The 13138-nt window shown below is 40.2% G+C and overlaps 1 long non-coding RNA gene across 1 annotated transcript; it reads right to left on the bottom strand.

The window, feature by feature from the left end:
* Positions 1–5553: 5553 nt before the first annotated feature.
* Positions 5554–12380, bottom strand: LOC135964446 (uncharacterized). The gene is made up of 3 exons (XR_010576881.1): positions 9225–12380; positions 7213–7328; positions 5554–6168 (listed from the first exon to the last, which is right to left on the bottom strand). It is a non-coding gene; the product is annotated as an uncharacterized lncRNA (long non-coding RNA).
* Between the last annotated feature and the right edge of the window lie 758 nt (positions 12381–13138).

The raw sequence follows: 13138 nt of genomic DNA, 5'->3' as shown, positions 1-13138 counted from the left end.
CTTCATTGATTATATGCAGCAACTGATGAAATAATAAGGGATGGGAAGTTGTTTAGGGTGTTTCTTTTCTTCTCTCTCCCTCTTTCTTTCTCTCTCTCTTTCTCAGTGATTCCAAGTACATTAAAGAAAAACTACCCACTGTATGTCATACACACCATAACATTACTTCCATACTGTCTGCCAAAGACTAAGAGGCTGACATTTGAAACCAAGAAGCCTCACAGATTGGTGAGAGACTGGGTGAGGATTCCTGAAGAGCAAGTTGTTAATGTTGGGGTGGGGAGGAGATCTGTGCATATCATTTTTGATTTGTAAATTGCTGAAGAATCAAAAGTTTCCTGAGGAAAGTTGGAGACTTTCCCCATCGACTTACCTTATATACCAATTTCCTACTGACATCAAAAAGCAGTTTCATTGATCACTTCCTAGTGATTTGACTGGGAGATTTACACTCAGGGCAAACCATTGATTGTAATGGCAACTCCTATTGACTTAAAGAGGTGTTCAGCTCTGATTGGAATCCCACCAGATGAGCAGGTATCCACTTTCAATCATCTACAAATCAACTTGCAGTCGTCACACACTAAAAAAGCTCCATCTAATCACTTGGCACCAAGTTTCAAACTTTACAAGGAGTCTTTTGATGCCATAGCAGCAATGAGATGCAAGGTCAGGATCTCCTTCTTTCATGGCCCCCTGGCCTGGGATGTTCCCCCACTTTGTCCCCTGGAGAACTCTTAATTCCCCGTCAGGGCTCAGTTCCTGGTCGGCATAGAAGAATCAAAGCCATTTGACAATAGGAGCCAGAAAAGACCAGGGAGTTATCTAAGCATACTAGACCATGACACCCCATTGACTGGCTTTAATTACATTTATTCTTTCAACAGTGTTCCATTTTTTCCTGCAATACCTACTATATGACAAGCAATGTTTTAGCAGTTGGGGATATACCTGCGAACAAGGCAGTTAGGAAGTACAAGTTTACATACAGTTTATAGACGGACACACACAGCAAAGAAGTAAGCAGATAAATGATGAAGATATTTCAAATGGTGATAAGTGCAATAAAAAATAATCAGATAGCTGCTGTTTTGTGATAGTCTCAAAGAAAAATGAAGAAGAAGAAGAAAAAGAAGCAAATAGCATTATGAGCCAGAGAAGCATGTGGCAATATTTTAAGCTGGGTCATAGGAAAGTAGAAATTCTGCTGACCTGGATTATTCTATGTGTATCTACATCCTCGTTCTGCCCTTTCTGCCCTGGGTCCCCATTGCTTTGTGCTGAGGAACATCTAAGATATTTTTATATCCATTTTTTTAAAAGATGAATGAGAATGCTGGGGCAAGCAGATTGGCCCAAGAAGAAGGGAATGATGAGCTATGCATGGTGTGAGGTTCCATGTTGCCTTTCCTTTTATCATGAACACAGTTGAATTGACTATGTTCCCTTTCCTTTCCTATTCTCCATTCAAATTGTTTTAAAATTGCCATTTATTTCTCTATAATAAAGATTTTTTTCTTATTATTATGCCAAAGATAACCTTCACCAATAAAAGAAATTTATTAGGCCCCAAATGGCCCATGGTGTTTAGTAGAGATGCTATAGAAAGGGAGTTAATAGACAGGGGTCTTCCCCCAGGGGCCTTTAGAGTCAGGTGCTGTTACACACACTGGACTCTGAGTTAAGAAGCACTACTTCTAGTTCCGGTTGCACAGCCAACAGCACAGTATGGTAAAAGGGGAAGAAAAAAAAAAAAACATGAATTTTTGCTTGAGACAAATCTGGATTCAAATCCTGCCCATGTCCCTCACTAGTAGCATTGTGGTATTGGAAACTTTACCTCTCAGACCTTCAATTTTTTCATTTGTCAAGTCAGAAAAATTATTCCCTCGCTGTGAGATCATTGTGAAGACTGGAAATACTGCGTGAAGTGCCTGGCCTAAAACAGACGCTTCATACATGGGAGCTAATATTTGTGTTAACAATTTAGGCAAGTCTTTTTACCTCTTTGTATCCTAATCTCTTCTGAAAACTGGTAGGAGACAGCGTAGTTGAAATAGATAATATCTTTTATGTTTAAATTTTGCTAGTGTACAGTGACTCAATTTCCTTAGCTTCTTTCAAATCTTATTATCCTCTGCTCCTAACTTTTCTTACTCTCATCTGCACACTGCATTCATAAGCCTACCCATGCATCAGCCCTTTCAGTTAAGGTAATTTGGGGACCCAAAGAGCCAAGTTCTTAATTCATGAACTAGTGTTTAATGAGCATCTTCTGGACTGCAGGTTCTATGAAGGCTTCTCTGGAAATGGAGGTGGGGTGAGTTCACATAAGGGAGCAAGCGTGCTGCTCCAACCTCAGCTCTCCAGAAGCGACATCTCAAATAGGAGAAATGACATCTAGATAATGATTACTATATAGGAGAAAGCACCAAGGGTCACTAATTTCCAGAAGCCTCAGTGTATTGCGGAAGCCTCAGTGTATTTGCCTCTAAAAGGGGAATGAGACTAGATCCTATCTAATAAACTGGAGTTGAAAGTTTAATGAAATTATGTAAGTGAAGACCTGGTACAGTACCAGGCATGCTGCAAGTGTCAGTTGATGGGACATGTGCTGGAACCCCTGTGAAATCTAACCTAGCAGGATATAAGCTCTGAGCTGCTGGTTAACACCTCTTCAATCCAAGTCTGTCAGAGAACACCACCAGTGCTGAGAAAAGTAGCACCTGGAAGTTAGGGGAGACACATTCTGAATGTTATCACCTCAATACCTGGTTCCCACTGTACCTTAAATAGGAAAACTTTGCATTACGTTTTGAGAGCCACTACTTCTCGCTTTTACTTAGGCCAATGTAAATTGATCTTCTGTTGGTCACTACTATTGTCCTTCTTCTAATCTCAGATATTGAGCCCAGCTTCCTCTCATGAATTTATTCCCCAAACTGAGAAGGTGATGATCAATGAGAAATTTGAGCTCTGATCGTGTACTTTGGAGGTAGGGCTGCTTCATGACTTACGGGGGCCAGAGACATTTTTGCCTTTGTCCTTCCTTGACAAATACATTTGTTACTATTATATTTATACTTTTCTTTTGACTATCAAAGAAATTAAAAAACATTTTTGTGGTCCCCAAAAGTACTATGGACCTCTTGCATCGTCCTCTCATACCCAATGAGGCAAGAGCTCTAGTTGGAGTTTCCGCATGGCCCATCTCAAAAGGACTGAGTTCATGGAAGCCCAACCATTTTGAGCCTCTTTCTCTGCTGTCATTCATTTGTCTGATTGCTGCTCTTTCATGAGTACATATCTCTGAGTTTTATACCTGAGATCATTTTCCAACCTGGATGCAAGAACCAGCAGAAGATGACCATACACCCATTTCTGCTGCTACCAATTGGTGTGATCCTCAGCCCTGCCAAAACCCCTTCTCTTTTAAATCCTTACTCTTTTCATCTGTGAAATGAAGGGAATGAGTGATGTCTAACATCTTTTTCCCTGCTAAATGTCTTAAATTTTACCTTTCTTTAACTCTCCTATTTTCATCTCATACAATTCCCTTAGCCCAATATATGAGTCCCCTTCTCCACCCCCTACATGAACAAACTTGTCTATATCTTCCTTTAAAATGTGCAAATAACCAGAGCATCAGCTAAAAAGCAGAAAAAAGAAGGAAAGAAGAAAAATGCAGAAAACAGTAGCTTTAAAACTGGGATCCTTTCAGTATTTGCAGTCTAACCTTCCTTACACAGCGTCTGCCTTGTTGATCATACTAGGATTGTGATTCCCCTGGGCAAGCAAGCTATCTGCAATTTCCAAAGTGCCTTCTAAATAATCAGTAATCAAGAAATGCCAAGTAATCATGATCTCCCATGTACTTACTGAGGGTCACTCTGAAACTGGGCGTTGGAGCCTCCTGTCTGAAAGTGCCACAGCTCCTTGCTTCAATGTTGAAATTGATGTGTCGGGGTTACCATGGAAGCCCGCCCCCTGTACATTACCATTATTATTATTTTGTGTTTCCCTAATACTTTCATTGAAAGATAATCATGTTATGAATATTAACTTTTATAGGCTGCATTTGTAACTGCTTACGTGTAAAGAAGCAGCACTTTCTGAAATCAAAATGACACTAACAATTTAGTCAATTTACTTTTTCCCATCTCTGTGTTTACAGTTGTGTTATTTTGTTACTGCACGATCTGAATTTTGATATAGTCATTCTGGTAATGAGCCTTTCTGTTCTTCATATTTAAAGATTCATTTGTCACATAGAACAGAATTGGTTTAAATACATTCATTTAATAAATATGTGCTGAGTACCTACTAGGTGCCAGATCCCATGTGGGACAGACAGATGCTGCTTTTAACAGCTACACAGAGGATAGTGAGGAAGACAAACCTGTAAATCACAAATCCACAAATTAAAAATGATGTGATATATGTAGAAATGGAAACATGCAGAGAGCATTTGGGTACTTCAAGTGGGGAGACCTAATCAATTCTTTGATTCAAGGAGTATTTTCTGAGTTTTTAAGTTTGAGGAAAGTGGCGCTAGAAAGGGAAAAAAATGAATGAATATATAATCTGTATGGTGTTTATCAAGATGCAGAAAACCTTCACACCCATTAGAATGGCTATTACAAAAACACACACATACACACACACACACCCCCTCACACAGGCACACACAAATTACAAAAGAAAAAAAAAAAAAAAACAGGAAATGACCAGGTGTTGGCAAGAATGTGGAGAAATTGGAACTCTCTTGCATTGCTGGTGAAAACGTAAAATCCGTGCAATGTGGTAGTCCCTCAGAAAATTAAGCATAGAATTACCATATAATCCAGCAATTCCACTTCTGGGTATATCATCTGTGAAAATTGAAAGCAGGGACTCAAACAGATATCAGCACACCTATGTTCATAGCAGAATTATTCACAATAGACAAACGGTGGGAGCAACCTAAGAGTCCCTCAATAAAGGAATGGATTAAAAGTGTGGTAGATCAATACACAATAAAATATTGTTCAGCCTCGAATGAAAAGGAAATTCTGGTACATGCTACAACATGGATGAATGTTGAGGACATTATTCTAAGTGAAATAAGTCAGTCACAAAAGGGCAAATACTGTATAATCCCACTTACCTGAGGCCTACAGGGAGTCAAACTCTTAGAGACAGAAAGCAGAATGGTGGTTTTCTTGAGCTGGGGAGAGGCAGAATTGGAATTTAGTGTTTAATGGATGGGTATAAAGTTCTGTTTGGGATGATGAAAAAGTTCCAGGGATGGATGGTGGTGATGGTGGCACAACTGCAATGTACTTAACGTCACTGAAGTGTGCACTTCAAAATGGTGAATTTTATGTTATGTATATTTTACCACAACAATAATAAAAATATGAGGTGCAGAGATCCACACCACCCTTCTCTAACTCTGAATTGTGTGAGGCTGGGTATCCAAGGACAGTCCAACTCCCCACTCATTTTCTACAATGTTGTCTTCCTGGGAACCGCCGCTGTTTGTATGTCAGCTTTATTTGTAAATACAATTAAAAACCCAGCCACAAAACACCATCATCCAAGGGGTAAATGTTCTCGGGCTCTGAAACTGAGTACTGTCATTCCCATTAACGGTAATGAGAGTCCCATGGCTAAACCTCTGCGCATCATGCTCAAAATTTACCCCCTAGAGTTTGCAGATGGAAATTTAAAAAAAGATTATCTTATGTACAAACAGAAAACAGAAAATAAAGCCAGAAATGGCATTCTGACCACGGAGATGCAACGGGGGCGAATAACAGGCAATCTGGTGAGGGTTGTTTCAGAGAGAGACCTAAAGAGGGCTTATGCTGAACAGTGTCCAGTCCTGGTCTCCAGAGTTCTTGCACATTTCAGAGCAATTGGGGTTACCAGTGGCCCAAGGTCAGGCACTTGAGTTCTGATTCTGATTATCAAAACCTATTTTTTAACATAAAATATCTTCTGGAGATGAATGAAAAAAAACATAGATCTATACTTACTGTGCCATCTACAAGTCCTGAAATGTTCATTTCAAGTGAATTTCTAATCGAGGTTTTTAAGAGTCCTGGTGCATTCTCATAATTAAAGACTTTAAGTTTTTAATTCCTTCTCTCCACTTTGAATTTTCCCTGGAGCCTTTGTCATGTTCTATGTTGTGAAGAAAAGTAATCAAATTAACATAAGGGGCTTTATTGGAAGTCAGTTTCTCTCTCTCTCTCTCTCTCTCTCTCTGTCTGTCTTTCTGTGTATTTCTCTCATCTCTATCTCTGTCCCTATCTCTGTCTTTTCTCCATAACACTTTACAGACCCTCCTCCTGACTCTTCCCCATACTGCTTCATTTTCCAACTTCTACCTGCAAAAATATACCGGCTTCCTTTGCATCCTTGTCAACATTTGGGTTGACAAAAATGGCTTCCATTCCGTATGGTCCACACTTTTAGTGCCTCTAATGCCTGACTAGGTACAACTCTGTGACTTACTCAAACTCTCCAAAAGAGAGTCTGATGGGCCATCACCTTGCTGATGCATTAGGTACTTTCTAGTCAAATTCTCTCCACTTTCTTAAGCAAGTTGTGGCCAGGATTTGGGGGAAGGAGAAAAATTGTATGGCCTGCTCCCTACACATGCGGAACCAAGAGCTGGAGCAATGCCCTGAGAAGGGCACAGGAGCACAATAGGTCAACCAACCAACCAACCAACCAAAATGTCTAGACTTGAGTTAGAGTGGCAGTTTACAAAGAGTGGTCTATGACAAGGATGCTCCCAGGGTGTCTACAAGATCAAAACTATTCTCATAGAAATAGTGAGACATTGCTTGCCTCTTTTCACTCAATTGGCATTTGTGCCCATGGCGCAAAAGGTGAACTGACAAACCAGCTTTTTTTTTCCCCTGAGAATCAGTCCACATTTTATTTTATAGTATATTCATATAAGTTCCTGCATTTCCAAGGTAACCAGGTCACATTCAGGTTATGACTGCTGGTAACAAAATCGTACAATTACCCTGGCTTCAAAAACAGCATAGGGCAGCAGGGCACAGTGGCTCACACCTTGAGAGGCCGATCTCAGCACTTTGAGAGGCCGAGGTGGACAGATCACATGGTCAGGAGATCGAGACCATCCTGGCCAACATGGAGAAACCCCGTCTCTACTAAAAATACAAAAAATTAGCCAGGTATGGTGGCACGCACCTGTAGTCCCAGCTACTCAGGAGGCTGAGGCAGGAGAATTGCTTGAACCCGGGAGGTGGTGGCTACAGTGATCCGAGATCGTACTACTGCACTCCAGCCTGGGCGACAGCACAAGACTATCTCAAAAAAAAAAAAAAAAAAAAAAAAAAACAAAAAAAAAAAAAAACAAGATAGAGGGATGCACGTTAATACTTCTTTCCCTTTGATACTGCAGAAGACAATATAGCACAAAATAAAATTTCTACAATCGCATGCCTTTTACAATCCAGTGTGAAGGCATATTATTTACGTTAAAATTAGACCATATGGAACATGAGAATAAAAAGAGTTTGAAAGCTCTCTAAAATTTCCCCCAGTGCCATCTTTTTAGCAGGAACCAAGGCCGTGGCACAGACTCTTCTAGTAGTCCCTGCATTACTCACTGCCACACACCTGAATTTAAAAAGCCAAGGCCACTTTCACTTAACAATGCTCTTGATGGAGCAGTAAAAATTAATTTTATGACATCTAGACCCTTATGGGTACTTCTTTTTGATATTCTGTGCTACAAAATGGGAAGTAAACGTAGCACACTTTTGTTGCACCCCAAAGTATGATGGTGTTGTGAGGAAAACACGTGTGTGCTTGCTTGCTTGCTTACTTGCTTGAGTTGCAAGCTGAACTAGCCACAGTTTTCACACAACATTTTTACTTAAGTGAACAACTGACGGAAAAATAATGGCTATTTGAACTAGAGTGTTTAGCAGACATTTTCTCAAAAATGACTAAAACGAGCCTGTCATTTCGAAGGAAACAACTGACAATATCGGAATTCAAATTAAAATATTTGAATTTTAGAAAATGTCTATCTACCACCGTGAGCCGATGGAGACCCAATACTTACAAACATTTTCTGGTGAGATTGCTGGTAATCACTAATGTGGATTTTAAAATATTTTGTAGTTACGTGTGTCAACATTTGGAAGATTTGCATAACTCAGTGAACCAATATTTTCCAAAAGACCAAGGTATGAGGTTACAGAATCACACATGAGTCTGCCATCAATTTCATTGAAATTCAACATAGATAATAGATTTTAATAGAGAAGTATGAAAAACTCATTGACAGTATTACAGATCTTACGTTACAACTAACCCTTAAGAAACTACTATTTGCCAAATGTTGGTGTGCTATCAAAGATAATTATCCAAAATTATCTGAAAAGACTATTGAACAACTTTTGACTTTTCCAACTATACATATGTAAGAGGCCAGGTTTTCTTCATATCCTTCAACCAAAATAACATTGCAATAGATTGAAGAACGTACAAATTCTGCAATTTACTTGTTTGCTCAATGTTGTTTGATCTATTCACTGCAGAACATGTGGCTCTAGCTTGTATGTTTCCACTGTGCTATAATATTCTCTTGCAACTACCATATCAGTGTGTATTCTTCCATCCTGAGAATGAACATTTAGGTTGTTTCCGATTTTTTTTTTTTTTTTTTTTTTTTTTTTTACTGTAATGAACAATGCTGCTGTGAACATTCTTTTTATCTGTCTTATTACATTCATTTTTTCCTTGGTTTTATTCTTAGAAGTAGAATTGCAGATTTATGGGAGGAAGAGATCTTTTAATTCTACTAACACAAGTAACGTCTTATTGAGTTTAAGAGCTTGGCATAAATTAATTTATGTAATTCTTAGAACAACACGTTGGGGCTTATCTTTTAGCCTTTAAAATAAGGATATTTACTGAGGATACGCTATGGAGCAAGCTCAAACTCAGCTTGAAGAAGAAGTTTCAGGGCCAAAGGGACCTCTCTCCCGACTTCTTACTCAGTTATGAGGCTGCTTATTCAATACCTCCACTGGGATGCCTAATGCGACTGGGCACCTGGCTTACTCCATACCAAATGGGTCAGCTCAGCCTTCCCCCTCCTTAATGATGGCATCTCCATGCTTTTAGCAGTTCCACGGATAATCTGAGAGCACCGCCTCCACCTGACCCAGGACACCACCATCCCTTACCTGAGTCATCACAGTGGCCTCCACACTGGCTTCCTATTTCAGTCTGTGAACCCTGGAATCACTTTTCAAAGAGAAATGAAGTGTGCCACTCCTGCTGTGAACCTGGCAATGAAGTTCTGAAGGAACTAGAAAAGCATCACTGGAACATCACATTAATAAATGCTGTGGGCCAGGTCCATGGATGAATGCTAAAGTTAATGAGCAAAGCTTTAAGGAGAAATAGGATATTTTCATCATGTCAAAGTTTCTCCTCCCCAATTTTCTAATTAGTGTGGTGGTTTTAACATACGACTACAAATTTCTTGAAACCCCTCCTTTCTTGGATGTGGGCTGGATTTAGCAACTTAATGCCAAAGAATAGAGTATGGAAAACTAAAAATAGGAACTTTACAGTGGAGAAATCTGGCCAACGCCACCTTAACCAAGTAACCAAGATTATATCACCAGTGAGGAGTCATGTGGCTCCCAGGTATCCCCTGACATAGTGGAAAACAAGATCACATCACCTCTGTGGGGTTCTTCCTCAAAATTTACACCCTCAGAGTATCCATGAGAAAACATCAGCCAAACTCAAACTGGGGCACATTCTACACAATACTTGGGTGCTTTTCAAAAGTGTCAAGGTCAAGAAGAGACCAAGAAAGAATCACAGTTTAGAGGACACTGAGGAGACACTGAACAGAAAATCTGGATCCTGAAACAGGAAAAGAAAAAAAAAAAAGATCATTAATGGAAAACTGGGAAAATCCAAATAAAGTATGCAGTTTAGTGCGTAGTATTGTACAAAAGTTGAGTTCTTCGTTTTGATCAGTGGAGCATGGCTATGACAGATGTGAACAGCAGAGAAAGCTGAGTGAAGAGTACAGGGCACACCTGTACACTCTTTGTAACTCTTCTCTAAATCTAAACATTATTTCAGGTAGCAAGTTTAAAAGAAAAAAAAAACACAGTAACGACTTCCCATTTTATTCAGAGGAGAAGTCAAAGAGCTTATCCACAGGGGGCCCATGTGACCTGCCTTTCCTGCTCCAGCCCTGTCCTCAGTGCACCCTGCCTTCCATGGCTGCCTCAACCTCCCTCACACTGGCCACTTCACTGTTCTGGAACCTTCTCTTGCACTCACATTTGGTTCTGCCCCGGATGTTCTCCCTCTGGTATCTCTGTGGCCAACAAACTCACTTCTTTCAAGTCTTTGCTGAAATGTACCCCACCTCAATGAAGCCTCACCTGATCATTCCATTTAGATTACAGCTGCCCTCTCTGCAACCACTCCTGACCCTCCTTACTCTCTTTCTCATATCACGCATCACTTTCTAATATCCCTGATTCAGTTCCCCACTTATTATGGCTTTTGTTTATTATACATCTTTAGCTCTATGAATGTGATTTTGCCGTGGTTCATTCTTGCAACTGTGGTGCCTAGAACATGGGACTGAGCCCACTGTTGAGTGAATAAGCTTGCCTGTGTCAACTCTAGCACTTAACTTGACTTATTAATCATCAACGTACCTGCACCTAGGAGCTCATCAAGTGGTGGAGGGAATAAAGACATGGGCAAAAGACCCCAAATAGTCCCCCAGATCTGGGGCTAAGAGGTGAGTAGAAGCCACTGGCCATCAGCACAAGAATAGCAATGGCTTTCCTTCCTCCACAGAATGTCTTAGTGTGCCTGGAAAGACAGGTGAAAAAGTAAGCCTGCATTTTAGGCAATCTTTAAGCCAAGTTGAAAGTTATGAAAGATTTGGGTAAGCTCCTTTCTAAGCACCTTCAAAATTCCCAGAGGGCTTTTCTTATGTGGTAGGTATTATAATGAAAAAAGACCCAGACATGACAAGAGACACATGGGTAAAGACAGCTATTAAAGCAAGAATGATTGATTTCATAACATTCCAAGGTAGCACTCTTTAACTCCAGATACAGCCACCTCTCAATGTCGGCCTCCCTAATTTGCATAGGTAATTGACAGCTTGTTAACAGCTCATTAAGAACACTGAAAACCATGTGACAACTACAATCGTGTGCATAAATGGGGATAGAATCTGTGACTTGCAGGATGTTGAGAACTCAATCAGATCTCAGATTACAGGTCAGAAAACTAGTGAAAAAACAGGGACATTGACCAACTTTTTTTTTAGAATTTTATTTAACAGTTCTGTGGTCCATCAATTCATAAACACAAACCTGGGCCACGATGATTTTCAGAATTCAGCACTAACGGATGTGACAATATAACTTCCAGTTTAATATATAATAAATACTTACCGGCTGATCATTCTCACTTTCTAAAAACACCCATTAAACTGCTTATGCAGTTTTAAAATTTGTTCTTAGAATTCACCTTTTTCATAAGCACAAGTCATTTAGACATCACAATCTAATATTCTGCAAGTGAGAAAAATGTAAAGTGTAATTTGATTTTAGACTATAAAAAGGAGATAAGTTTCCTGATTTGCACAGTTACTATCCGTAAATTTGGAGGCTGCGTTTTTTTAAAAGAACATTTGAATATAAATAGTGCAAATAATTGTTACATCAGCAAATCTCTTCTCAGCATAGATGCCTATGCAGAAACCTTTGTGTGCAAACTGTCTCTGCTGGATAGAATAAGGAGTTTAAAAGCTGTGTGCAGCCACAGCGGAGATCAGGGAGCTCAGTGCCCTGCCCCAATGTCACCTGTGACTGATGCTGACTCTTATGTTTTCTCTAGCTGCCTGTAGATAGCAGATATGGACTGAGGGTCCAGGAATGCTGTCCCAGGCTCAGTCCTCTGGATTCTGAAACCACCCTCCAGTCGCGGGACAGCCTAGTCTGCCATGCTTCTGGCTAACTTAGCCAAACCCACTCTACACACCTCCTTCTCCCCTGACAGGTACCTTCAACTGAGGAGGACTGATATGGTTGTCTCTGTGTCCTCACTCAAATCTCATGTTCAATTGTAATTCCCAGTGTTAGAGGAAAGGCCTGGTGGGAGGTGATTGAATCATGGGGGCAAACTTCCCCCTTGCTGTTCTCCTGAAAGAGTTCTCATGAGATCTGGTTGTTTGAAAGTGTGTAGCACCTCCTGCTTTGGTCTCTGTCTCTCTCTCTTGCTGACTATGTGAAGACGTGCTTACTTGTTTTTGTCTTCTGCCATGATTGTTAAGTTTCCTGAGGCCTCCCCAGGAAAGGGGAGCTATGCTTCCTGTACAGCCTGTGGAACTGTGAGTCAATTAAAACTCTTTTCTTCATAAATTACCCACTCTCAGATAGTTCTTTATAGCAGTGCAAGAACGGACTAATATGAGGACTTTCTGACCTGGTTTGTTTTCCCTCCCTCTGTTCTCTCTGTATGGCTAGTTCCACATCATCCAATCAGGTCCAGCTTAAGGGACTCTGCCAAAACAGTGGAGCCAAATGGGGAGAAAAGAGCACAGAATCAAGATTTAGGAGATCCAGGAGTGCCATCCAGAGCTCCGGCTTCACCTTCGCTAGAAAAGTAGTTCATCCTGACTTAGACGTTTAACTGGAGAAGGTCTCAATTTCTTCACCTACAAAATCAGAGTGATACTACTTAGAGATAGGAGTGTGGTATATGATGAGATTTCTCTTCAAATAACCCAATCAATCTTTTATTCTTTAATTCATAGTACCCTCCCTTTTTTCCCTTTTTTCTCCTTTTTTTCCTTTTTGCCTTTGTTAGATGCCCAGGCACACCACAGTACCAGGTGCTATCAGTACCAGCTCACATTTCTTTCCTTATTTGGAAAGAGGACTAACTTTCTAACTCATTTACAGATATTCCTTCCCCTTTCCTCTCCACTTTCTTTTACGTGCCCACCTTATCTAAAAAAAGATAAAATGTTTAGCCCACCAGGATTAGTTTAGATTGTATGACCCGACCACAGCCAAAGGGGGAAGGGTACAGGGGCAGGACT

The sequence above is a fragment of the Macaca fascicularis genome, chromosome 7 (genome assembly GCF_037993035.2).
Source record: "Macaca fascicularis isolate 582-1 chromosome 7, T2T-MFA8v1.1".
In the NCBI taxonomy this organism is placed as follows: Eukaryota; Metazoa; Chordata; class Mammalia; order Primates; family Cercopithecidae; genus Macaca; species Macaca fascicularis.
Note: the sequence above shows the minus strand (reverse complement) of the source record. Positions and strands in the feature narration are given on the sequence as shown.